Genomic DNA, 13,409 nt, shown 5'->3' with positions numbered 1-13,409 from the left:
TGTGGGAGCAAAAACCCCCCCATGTAACACAAGCACAAATATGGAATAGTAAAAAGGCAATCCAGTGAGAGACTGATATATCTGATTAAGACTTCATGAAAACCAATACAGACAGCGAGCTGAATAATAAAGTATTCAGAAGGAAAGCGCCTAAACAAATTATTTCTATTTATAGAAACAGGGATGGTTTATGAAAAACAAAGGCAGAAAAATCCTGGCATATATAGGATAAAGAAATGAGATAGCAATAGATTTCTCTTACCACTATATACACAATGGGTAAGTTACTTCTTAACCCAGGTCATCTGTGTAGCCTCTACTCTTTTCTGAATGATAGATTACACATAAATCCTGTATTAAGGTACCCATCACTGTAGTATATGACTTAAATCATAACAAATGTCTCTCACCACTGAGAAAGAAAAGTGAAGAATGATTCGGATTCAATAACCCTTGTTTCAAGAATCAATGAAAATTAACTAAGCTTCTATAGCTGGTACAAAATAAATGTCTATTGACTTCATGAGAGCTGCACCAGAAGATGTGACCCCTTTACGTCCCGAGTTGTAAAGTTGCCTACAAAGAAATTGCCATTTCTGGCCACCTAAGCCTGAGCCTCCTCTCCAATACACAAAAGGCATGAACATTAAAAAAAGCACATAGTGTTCCTTCACCTGCCTCAGTTTGCACCAGCTTTCTTTAGACATCTCGTTCTCTGATGAAAACTTTCCCATTACTTGAACTGTAAAGTATTTCTTTCCAACAATGGGACAAAAGGAGTATTTGAAACCAATGATGCACACACAATTTTAAAACCCAACCTGCTGAGTGGAGAAAGCCATTCATCCTTTTGCTCACTGCTCACCTATCTCATTTGTGTAGACTACAAGCACCTTGGAGTCATGATTTTATCTTAATTAGCACAGTGGGCTCCGATCTAGGGAGCACAGATTACTGAAGTATCAATCAGCTTTTAATGCTGCCATTCGGAAAGGCTCTGTGCTGCAAATCTGGGAGCTCAGGGGTAATTTTCCTCAGAGCCCTGAGTGCACCAATAACCCTTACCTGCTCCATTCAAGAGCTCCACTCACAACCCCTCCACACTGGAGCTATCCTTCAGCAGAGGTCCTTGCCCAACTCCATGCCCAAGCAGGGCTGCAAGTAAGGCTGTCCCCAGGCTTGATGCTCTGCTACTGCCAACAACTGCCCAGCTTGACCTCAGACACCTGCTCTTCTGCCCTGGGTCCCGTGTGGGCAGGGGCACAACCTGTCTTCAACCTTTGGCTCCTCTTCCTTTGCAGAGCCTCCTGCCCTCACTGCTCCCCCACAGCCAGCCCAGGCAAGAACCCAAGCCCAGAAGGAGCCCACAGGTGGGAAGCATGTGACGGGAGCCCCACGTGAGGCTGATCTGGGCAATTAGTGTCTGTAGATGTATGCTCTCAGGGCCCTGACAGTTTTTAACACCTACCTGACTCCTCCTTCTACTGTCTTCTTTCCGTTACCATGCTAGTAGCATTTTAGCCCCAGAGCAGGTAGTGCATCTCACTTATTGAGATGTCTAAGGAAACAATATGTGCAAACCATTCTTATGATTTAGTACATCCATCATCTGGTTATACTGCAGCTCTTTCTTAACTTTACCTTGCAAACACAACCTAAACTACAGTATTCAGAAATACTGCAGTATTCAGAAAGGTGGAGACAGGAGGTCATCCACAATAGTTTTCTATGCTGCTTACCAATTCCAAATGTTTTCAAAAAGAAAACCCTCCAGAATCATAAACTGGCTTAAAAGCAAGAGGGATTTTGTTGGTGGTGGTTTTTAATGCAACAGCTTTGTACTTTGTTTGGCTTCTTTACTTTCTGCTGTGCTGAAGAAGAAAGGAAACTGGTCCATTTGGAAGTTTACGCCAAACACTAAATTATGTCTGATAGCAGGGATGATCCTTTTAATGCCTATGACTTCCTATTAAAAAAATAGATGAGAGAGTCAATACAAACAGAGAAAATCAACATTTATATGTTGTGCTATTAAAGAATTAATTATTTTTTAAAGCATAAAAAGAGGTACGGCTTAAATCCTGCACTGAACTCGCACACACCACACCCCCCCACCACACCCCCCCATTTACTTTGTTGGAGTATCTGTAGAGTGAAAGCTTCCATCCTTTCGCTGTGCCATGCTAAACAAGCTAGATTCATGTATTCTTCTAACACAAACTTCTGCTTTCCTCAAATCTCATCTTCCTCTTCCCCAGTAACACTTTCTTACACACAGTTTGCCAAAATGTAGGTGGAGTTGGAGCAAATTCAGACATGCAATTAATGAGCATCAGTAAAATCAATTCTGATTTCTGTCTCTCCCTTACCTTTTTTCTATTAATTTCACTGAACCCTCAGTTAGGCAGAAGCCTTCTAGGACTCTGCTTCTTATACCTTACACTAGTCCTCATTTATTTCCAAAGCACTGAAAAAAATACCCTGGCACTACCAGCCCAGTTTCTTGACTGGGAACACAGAGTACTTGTGTGACCTGAACTTGGTTAACGTCTTTACTTTGCCATCTGGAGGCAGGCAGCTCCACTATCCCCAGCAGGGTCAGAAAATGTTAGAGTACCAAAAATGCTCTCCACCAAAACAGCCAAATTTTAGGCTACCAGTAGATATTTCATTAATGCTTAATAAGAAGAATGAGGAAGGAAAATTCCTCCCAGTTGCAGGCACAGACAATCAGGGATAATACTCAGATCACAGGTTTTGGCAGAATCCATGCATGTCTCTGAGCAAGCCATTCAACCTTTCATTTTTTGTCTTTTTACCAAATAAAACTAATTTTCTGCCATCTTGTGCTTTTTTTCAATTACATGATAAGCCTTTGGAGATACTGATCTTCTGCCAGGAGGGATTACTGTAATATGAAAATATAAGGAGCACATAAAAGGACAATAATGCCTAAAGGTCCAGCTGGGCATTAAATGTTGTCAGCAGGGCAAGAATTCACTAGATAGTATGGCAGGATGCTACAGGTACAAACCCTCCACAACAAATCTCTCAGCTCTGTAACTTCTTTCCAAGTAAAACCAAACAGATACATATATGTTCCAACTTTTAAAAGGAGTTTTACTGACATTAAATGTATTAGTCCAACATCATATTTAAAGTTATTACAAAAAAAAATTCCACTGTCAACATGCCTTTGCAAATCTGAAATCCAGTCATGGAAAAGTAGCAGAAAGATGCAAGTAAGGCATCAAAATAGTATATCTTTCTTTTATCCCTCTATTATAGTTACTCTTTTTACTTATCACCTACGTATTTCTAAATTCTGACATTTCACATGCCTAGACATTGATATGCTCTCATGAATCATGAGATAGGTTCCCCTCATGTTTCCTTTTTCTGACACTACTAATAGACACCTTTATCAGCTATCTTGCTGATAATAGCTCAGATATCAAAGAAATCAGTAACTTTGAGTTATTAGAAGAACTGACACTGTAACTAAACAAGATGGAAAACATCTGGCGAGGAAGATGAAGTGATACTTGGCACAGCTGAGGAAAGAAATCTACTGAAAGTAGTGACATGTTAGAAAGGGAAATATACTGTGCTGCTTCTACCAGGGACAATGTCACTTGAGATACCCACACTGAAGATACTGGTGTCTTAATCTACACTTAAAATGTGAGTGACTTACTTTGTTTTTCCTCAAAGCTTTTATGTTCTTTATTTCAGAGAAAAAAGAAAAAAGAATATAACAAACATAAGCCTACTGTTCATATTATTTACTCATCAAAATTTCATTTCAGACATCTTAGGGGCAGGAAAGTTCACCTGATTGTCCAATTTGATCTCCCATTTACAAAGAGCATGCAATTAAAGTGTGTCTCTTACTACTGCACCCTCCTGAAAGGCACTCACCCCTGAAGAAATATAGTGACATTGCTTTGCAGTAAAATCACATTATTCCTTCCAGAGACTCCTTTACAACCTTTTTTCTGTGCTATCTTTACCTGTCCAACAGACTTCTAAAAATACACACAAATTTCATTTGTGCTTCCAAAGAGCATTTTGCTATGATCCACACCTTGTACACACAAATGCACATTAAAATGGATCAATGTAAAAGTAAATGCTACTGCACATGATACACACATCTGAAGTCAGAACGTTGACTATACTAAAAACTGACAGAAGTGCATAATGGTGGGGATTAATGAATGTGTATCCTCTGATGCAATGTGTGTCCCCTGACATATTATGGGGCATATTATCTGCTTTGTTGCAGATATTCAAAGAATAATAATTTGTGTGAGGATTTACATGGTCTTTGACACAATGGTTTGGTGAAGCAGACCGCACAGAGAATTAGCATAATCTTTTTTCATTTGAACAAAATCTCATCCTCAGTAGAGAGCTTTATTTTTCTATGATTTTTGACAGAGGTGTATTTATCAGACTATTACATGATATTAAAAATCACTTTTAAAACAGTTTTGAAGGAGATACTACACTGAAAACATACCAATTATAGCTTCTGAAGAAATTATATCCAGAACAACTTATTCTCCCTTTGAGTCACTGAATTCCTATTTAATTTTCTTCACTGCAGTCAGACAGTCAACATACTGCAGAAGAAACCCTGGCAATGCCTACACAGTTTGCTGGCACCAATCATTGTCTTTTGTGTGTAATCTATTAATTAAAACCCCTTTCACTACCACCAGCCACAGCCGTTCCTAACACGGATGCTAGATTCTCATGTTACCTATGCTAAATGTATAAACTCTGGTAGGTGACCTCGCAACTGCTTGAGTATCAAAAGATATGGACCGCAGAGCAAACAAACTTTGTTAATAATCACATGTATTTAGAATTGCCTATCATTCAGAAAAATAAACCACAACTTTTGACAAACAGCTTCTGACTACCCAGCATTTATGGACAACCTTGGAGGGCATGTGGAGGAAAGAGCTGAAAGACACTGGCACAATAGAAAGGTATAAAGTCGTGAGCCTGAAAGTCTACGCTTGTCAGCAAACCAGCAGGCACACTGCCAAGGAGCCGGGTGGGTAAGGTGCTTGGAAATCTGCTCCAAAGGCAGATCCCTCAGCTCCATTTGAACAATCTGGTGATCGCCACCAACTTCTACACTGTCCCATGAAATGCTTAGATTTTGATGGGCTGGTAAATTTCAAACAAAAAAAATAAATACTAATTTGCATATAATTATTTACTATTTAGGTATCCTTATGACACACCATTTAGAATCACTTTTTCTATGCATTTTCAAACAACCGGGCATCACAAGTAACATAAAACCAAGCGCATGCTATGAGTTCGCATTGTGTTTAAGATGTAAAGATTACATAGTAAAAATGTTCACAGATCAGCCTTTCAACGTTAAAATTCTGTGTTCTACCATTAACTGCTTTAGCAGACATTAAATAAGCAAAGTATGAAAATGTATTTTTAAGCTTTCTTTCTGAAGGATCCATTTGCAAGCTCTCTTTACTGAAGAAAACTGAAACCTACTAATGTTTGTCACATCTTGAGGACAATTGTCACATTTATTAATACTCTGTAAGCTGCTTTTCACACTTCGTTATAGTTGTGTTAGTTAACAGAACATTCTTTCATCGCAATCTGGACATCATTTTCACAAGTGACTTATTGGCTTCTAATGAATACATATATATATGTAATGAGATAATAAAAACTGCAGACTGCAATCATTTATTGTTAATGTGGATCCAGAATCCAGTTCAAATTTAGCAACTATACTAACATTATTATACTGAAACAATGAGAATGGAATTATATCCTAATGTATTGAAAAAGAATTTGTCTCCCCTTCTTATTTCATTCCTGGCTCAAATTTTAGATCTCTTTATGCAATTCATAGACTTTATCAACCTTTTAAATCAACAATACAATCTTTTGTCAACAATACAAATACAAATGAAGATTTGGTGCAGATAGAAAATAACATTCCTCAATATTACTACCTTACACTAGCATGGGGTTCAATTTTTACATCACACAAGTATGCAAATATAAGTATGTAAAATTTTAGTCTTGATTTAGGGCTGATTTAAGCACAGATTTAGGGTAATCACAGTGTAGTGCCCAATCTAACCCTGTTGAAGTACAATGCTGATTCCAGTGATTCTTCTGAGAATGAGATAAACAAAGCATGAACTGAGACAGGGCCAGGGAGGGGGTTTTGGAGAAGGAAAAAAACAATTTGGCATATTTGCAGTGTCAGCAACTGTTCACCTCTATACCATAATGATGGACAAGTTTTTAACTTTTGCTACATAAAATTCAACATATTCTATGCATATGAATACTGAATTAACTTTATGAGGCATTAAGCATCAGCTAGAGAATTCAAACTCAGCTTCTCCTGTAGTACTGGAAAATGGACCTTAAAGATAGCCAACAATCTGTCAGACCCTCTTGCCCCTGCACACGTTTGTGAGTACACTTTTCCACCTTGTACCAACAAAGGGAATCTGCATCCCGTTGCAAGGACAACTGGGCTTTACTTCCATTTGGAAGAAATGATGCAGCAGTTGTGAAAGAGAATACTTCTTTTAGGTTATTTGTGAATCATATACTTCCAGAAGATTAAAAAAAAAAGACAGTAATTACATGGTGTTACCAGCTGTGCTTAAACTGGAAGGCAGGGTGGAAGAAAAATCTCCAGGCATGAAAGCAGTGGGGTAGAGAAGAAAAGGCCTGTGATGTAAAGCAGATATAAGCACTACTTAATTGATCAGTACTGCTTATCCCTTTGTTCTGCTCCAGAATTGCATTAGAAACAGAGCATTTCAGTACACCCATGCCTAAAAAACTAAAAAGGAGAGGGGGAAAGAAAGCTAGCATATATTCTTAGATGGCTAGAAATAGAATCATAGAATAATGTATAAGAACATTTTGATTTAGGCTTACCACTCTAGGCTAAGTTTGAAATTAAAGGACATCAAAACACGAGAACTGACTACAGTTATACCAATAGTGAGATTAAGCAATTATCATTCAGTTACGATAAGGAGAACGAAAGTCATTTGCTTACGATGCCAGAAGGGCAAACAGCTTCCTCCCTAACTTTACAGCATCCACTGGAAGCAATCAGGCTGTCAGTGTCACCAACTTGATGCCTTTGCCCAGCCAAAGGCAACAGGACAGAATGAATTACAAAGAATATAGGTCAGGCTTGCAGCTTTATGGCTTACTGCCATGAAGAGGGGCTCTTTCCCTCCCAGTGCCCCCTCTCCCTCCACTACTCCCAGTCATTAAGCTCTGCAGCTGCTCTCCCTCCTTCCCAAGGTACTTTCTTCAGGCACCCTGGGCTGGGCACAGAGTGGCTGGAAGCAGGACGCACATAACTTGGGAGCGTAATGATTTACTGGTAAACTCACAGAAGGTATCTAGGACATAACAAATATTAATTACCCATCCTGACAAAGCACTCGAACAGTTGTGGCTAGTGAGGCAGGCATCAGTCAGGAGGGGAAAGGATGATACGTAATGCTCACTGAGAAAAATCTGTAACACTGCTGAGTTGCCATCTCCCACCATATCCACACCGCCAACCACACTGACACCCTGTCTGGGCTTTTTTCCTATGGGATTTTACACCTTTCCAGATTGGTGTTTTTTTTTCCTGAATCCCCAAATCCCTTGACAAGCTTTCCTCTGTTCAGCTGAAGCCTCAGGGGAGCAAGGTAATATTATGAAGAAAGTTACAGACAGCTGTCTCTGGTATTTGTTGGACCTTTCTGAGCTTTGATTTAATCTACCTATACGGTAAGAGGGATGTGGGGCTTCCTCCCCTCCCTGCTCCTCTCCTCTTTCCTCCCTTCCTTCCTTGGGTTTGCTGCCTGGCAAAGCAGTCTTTAGTTCCTGCAAAAATACTGGAATGCGTCACACAAGTGATTCTTAAGCACCTTGAAGAAAATAAGATTAGTAACATCTAACATGGATTTGTCAAGAATGGTGTCAAATCACTTTAATTTCCTTCCTTGAATAGTTCACAGAGAACTATTAGATCTCTCTCATGTATCTTCTCTGTAGTGAGGTTTTCCTCACACAATGTTCTTCCAGCCTAAATGCTTCATGCCAGATAAAATCTACAACAAGTGAAGACATGATGAGAACCTGTCCATCAGTGTCAAAATGAAAGAATGTGGTACATAGTCATCTTCACCTGGTATTTGTCATATTTTTCTTAATGGCCCAGTTGAGAGTATGCTTACGATAAAGTCACACAGAAGCTAGCCAGTACAGACCACAGATGTGTAACCCTCGAGTAAATGAGGGAATGATCTTGAAAAACTGGGAAAATACTCTGCCAAATACTGAAATCAATAACCATTAGGTCTCACGCTTAGGCAGAAAAAATAAGCTCTGCATATTCAAAATGAGCAATCACTGACTAGGTGATTTTACAGGAAAGATCTGCTGGTTTTAACGTATCATAAACTGAACATGAGTGAACAGCGTTATCCATTACAAAAAAATATACCAGGAGGTATAAAGAGCCTGCAAAATACGCACTTAGCATCGGTAAATGCTGCATGAAAGATGCAGGCCAACTGGACACTAGGGGAGAGTAGTAACAAGGAAAAACGTGTTTTGACAGAGATGCTTTGTCTGGCAAAGAGAAGACAGTGCTGAGACATAACAGCTTTCGAGCAGTAAAAAGCTGCTGCAAAATCCTCTGTGTCCATGGCAGTAGGATAAACAGTAATGAGCTTAAGCTGCATTAAACGAGATTCAGGTGAGACTTGATGATAAATTTTTTAATGTTGGGATAATGAAGCCCACTGGAATAGACTGCCTAGGGCAGCAGTGGAATCTCTAGTATTAGGAGTTTTTTTCAAGAATACATTAGATAAATATCTATCAGGTATTAGGCAGGTGTTGGGCAAGGAAAGGGATCAGATGTCCTCTTGATGTCCTTTCATCCTGTTGTTAGCGACTGTGCTACCAAATTTCCAAAGGACCACATTACAAACTAAGTACAGTTGTAAATATATTAGACTACTGGTGGTCTTAACTGCTCACTCCAAGACCATAATGCACCTCGATTTCTGATTAAGCAACCTTTAAGTTTCTGAGGTTCAGTAGGAGGAAGGGGAATTAAAGCCTTTGTGTAGTATATTTAATCTGTCAGTAAGAGGTACCATCAGTTCCAACTGCACCCTAATGCAAATGGGAAGGAAAGCACTGAGATTTTTCTTCAACTAAAAAACGTTTGCTCAAGACATAGCACTGCACCATGATGCCTGTGCTATGTGTTTATTCAGTGGAATGAATGTTCAGAAAAGCGAATAACGTTTGGAGTGAAAAAAAAGGAGCACAACCAGAGAAGTCATTAAAAGCTCTTTTGCTAAAAGGAATCATTAATGATATTCGTTCGGTGTTTCATGATTTCAGCCATTAAAACCGTTGTGGAAAAGAAGTGCTCCACACTGAGAAATATGCACGTGTCATTGACTCAGAGGCTGACAACAGCGGTAAAAACACATGCTCTAAAATGTATTTTTTGCTTTGGGTATGTTCAAGGCTGAACCTGATGCTGTCAACTGTTACAATTTGTTAATTTGGGACTAAAATAGTCATATCACCCCTACACAAACATGTGAGCTGTGTGTCATCGTTTAAGGTGAAACCTAAGAATTACATGTGCCGGGCAAATCAACAGCTTTATACTGCATTAGGACTTCGTCTTTCCAGCAGAAAAGTGCCATAGCAGCTAAGGTGGGTGGTCATTTGCCACCTCCAGTGGAAAGATGAAGTAGGGTGGATAATGAAGAAAGGGCACAGAATAATGAAGAACAGTGAGATTGTAAATGTTGTTGTGGAGACGTTTAAGATATCATAAAAGTTCTGACTTAGCTTTGGTATACTGGGAAAAACATGTATTTATTCACAGATGCTAGGTATATCATAGAACCATCTTCTTACCAGGCAACTTGGTATCCACATTTCTGACCTCTGCTATTCAAATTATAGGTCACTTATGTCCATGTGATGCAGCACAGTGGGCTAAGCTGCTTGCTTTATCAAATTTGCATTTGGCATTGGGTAAAGAGAGAGGCAGTCACAGAAACCTGTGAGGGCTTCTTCATCCACTGCTCAAGTCTTTAAAGTGGCACAGGACAAAGACTGTGCCTCCCAGGCTACCACTCAGTGGCTAAGCAGCGCTGGAACAGAGCTGGATGCAGCCATCCTGGGGTCTACCCATTCCTGCCTCTACTAGAAAAGCTAAGGGAAACTGCACACGGTTTAAGCGTGTCAGCTCTCCACCTTCTGGGAATGGCTCTATGTCTTCTTCCGACTTATTACTGTCAGGGAAGAATAAAAGTGACTCCTGAAAACAGAACACCAATTGGTTAAAAGCAGTAGATCTGTGGAAAAACTAAATAAAATGCTTAAAGACACTAGCCTGGTTAATTCATGGTTTTGAAACCCAGTTGTCTGGTGAGCCCTGGAAGAAGCTCACTGTTCTGCAGTATAAAAGGGAATTTCTTTTTGTTATTTAAAGTCTACAGAGTCTTGCTAACTATGGTTCTACTTCTACAAATGCATGGCACTAAATCTCTGACCACATGCAATGAATTAGAGTAAGCCGACATATACCGAAAATAATAGGGGAAAAAGAAAAACTAATGATTTTGAAACACATTTGCAATTGATATTACCTATAATATCCTGAACTCTTGGTTTCATTTAACTGCTTTTAAAGCATGTAATTATTTAAGAACAATCATATGCTCATCAGATATTTCAGATACTAAACCACAGTTGTGCTATTTCAGTATTTCACAAGTTATCACTCCAATTTAGTTAGCATTTAGCGTCATCAGAGGAAGAACAAGCTCTCCTTTTGAACAAATGTGCCTCTGAATTTGACCTTTGATTATGATCTGCGAAACGCTTCACTTGATGATTGTCTGCAAAACATTTACTGAAGCTATCTGAAAATCACTGTTTGGACTATTTGACTAGTCACCTAATCCAACAGCCTGTTTTTCTGTGTGAGTTTCTGTTCTGTAAAGATAACATTTTTAGACATAGGAGGATGAGGGAGAATCACAGGTCCTTCGACTTTTTTCAGTAAGAATGCAGTTTAGGGAAGGGATTGTTTCAGATGAAGGAGACCTAAGTTTCTCTGTGATATGAGAATTGTCTTCATGGATTTGGGTAGGTGTGCTGTTCCCAGACTTAAAATGTCTTGTCTGCAAGTATCTGACTGGTAATGTGTCACTTTGACATTTCCTAAAATACCACAGCTGCAGTCAGTTGAACCTACAAGTGCAATGCAAAATGAAAAAGTGATGTCTTCTCTATCTTGGTCTGTCACTTGAATTCCAAGGGTTGTGGAATTGCTTTTAAAACCTCAGTTCAAGAAGCTGTCTTGCTTAAAAACACACTGGGGTCTTAATGTTAACACATTACATCTAGTAATCAATTCATTTCATGTCATTTGTTTTGGGAGATACCAGTGCATATGCACCCAAAAGTAGTGAGGCAACCTGCTGAGACAGAAAAGCACCATGACAAAATAATGTGGACAGGAGTCCAGGTCTAGCCTCTGGAGAACACCCTCTCTTTTTCCAGTGATTTCACTATCAGCTAGCTGCACTTGGTCTGGAAACCTCTATGAAATGTCCTGTCAAGCTACCTGTTAGCTTGTTGGGCAATTAAGAATGCCAAATTCCAAGGGAACGATGTATTTACTCCTTTCATCGTTCCTTCTGACCAATTCCCTTATATCTATCCTACTCTCCTCACTCTGTTGTAGCTTTTTGTACTAGATTCAATGCAGACTTTTCATACTCAGCGTGGAAGCTTCCTAACTTCAATTGAAAGTGACTATGAAAGGAGACTTTACTGGATAGGAGTAGCCTTCTGCTCTTTTGGGCAAAAAGCCCAAAACATACATGTGTTTTAGTGAAAGCTGTAAAATCAATAATAATTTATCACAAAACTTCACTGATTTCCTTCACGTTCCTGTTCTGCCTCATGCAGGCTGGACACATGACGTTAACTTCCAGATAGCATCTATGTTAGGGATTTCAATGGTATAACACCTTTGCCACTTGCAAGGTGAGACATGCAGTATTGTCTTATCCACTTGCCTGCCTTTGTAGGAGAGTGAGACAGGGAAGACGTGAACCACAGCTTCCAAAGGACACCCTAGCAACATTTCTAAACAAAAGTGCTTGGGATAATGAGGGATAATTTTTAATTAATGAATCCTTCAGGTCCTTTTTGCTGTCAATATAGTGTGTAAATACAGCAGGGAAAATAATACCCATTACTACTATCATTTGAAATGAAAAGGCACTGCAGGTCATGAAGTGCTGAGCACAAACTGGATAAGCAACACATTCTGAAAATGGTATATCTAGACCTACATGGCTTCGTAGCTTTTAACCCACTAACTCATCTTTGTGGTGAAACTTTCAAGTTAAACCCTGAACACTCGTATCAGTAGCCAACAGGAATGAGCTTTTACATTCAATTAGTCCCTAACATAAATTCTCCCAATTGACATTTTATGAAGGACAAAATGTGGGTTTATATTGTTTTTGTACATGATTTTGCAGGGAGAGAGAAGCATAACGCTTAGGCTAAGATTATTCAGAAACAACACAGTTGCACACTTAGTTCAGAAGCAGGAAGAATCAGAGACAGTTATCTTACATTTGCCTTGGTTCTAGAAGGGACTCTCCAGGACTTTGAAGACTGTTTTAAAAACAGGTCCACCAAAAGAACTTAAGGGGTAAATTCAGTCTGTAAATGAGGACAAATGTTCCAACAATACGGGCAAGAAAAAAGCTTCCTTAATATGGTTTTTAGATAAGATGAGAATACGTGAAGTGGTTTATAGCTCTTGGATGCAATGAAAGAGCAGCTAGAACAGATACTAGGTGCTTTTTGCTCCTAATTATTTATTGCCTTGTAAAAACCAGCAGCCTCATTGCACTAAGCACTCAACAAACACAAAAGAAAACTCCCTTCAGCACACAGAGAAGAAAATTTAGTTAGGTTTATACCAGTGTAAGAAATGAAGTGAGGATTTCTGGCACAGAAAGATGTCAAACAGAAGATCTTACTGAGACATTCATGGTAATGCACCAAAGACAGGAATAAATACATGTGGAACATAAGAAAACTCAATAAAAGTGTATCATTTATACAGGAGAAGATAAATTGCTAACCTGTAGAGAAATGCTAAAAGGAAAACTGTAAATATGAGTAAAATGTAAGATTAAAACTACTATGCTGTTAAAATAGTTACTGAATATATATAGATATAAAATAAATAAATATATATAAATAATATATATATAAAAAAGAACTTTAGAAAATAGACAAGGAAACATCAG

The sequence above is a fragment of the Pezoporus wallicus genome, unplaced genomic scaffold, assembly GCF_028554395.1.
Source record: "Pezoporus wallicus isolate ANWC-B61680 ecotype Strahan unplaced genomic scaffold, APGP_CSIRO_Pwel_v1 contig_6814, whole genome shotgun sequence".
NCBI lineage: Eukaryota > Metazoa > Chordata > Aves > Psittaciformes > Psittacidae > Pezoporus > Pezoporus wallicus.
Note: the sequence above shows the minus strand (reverse complement) of the source record.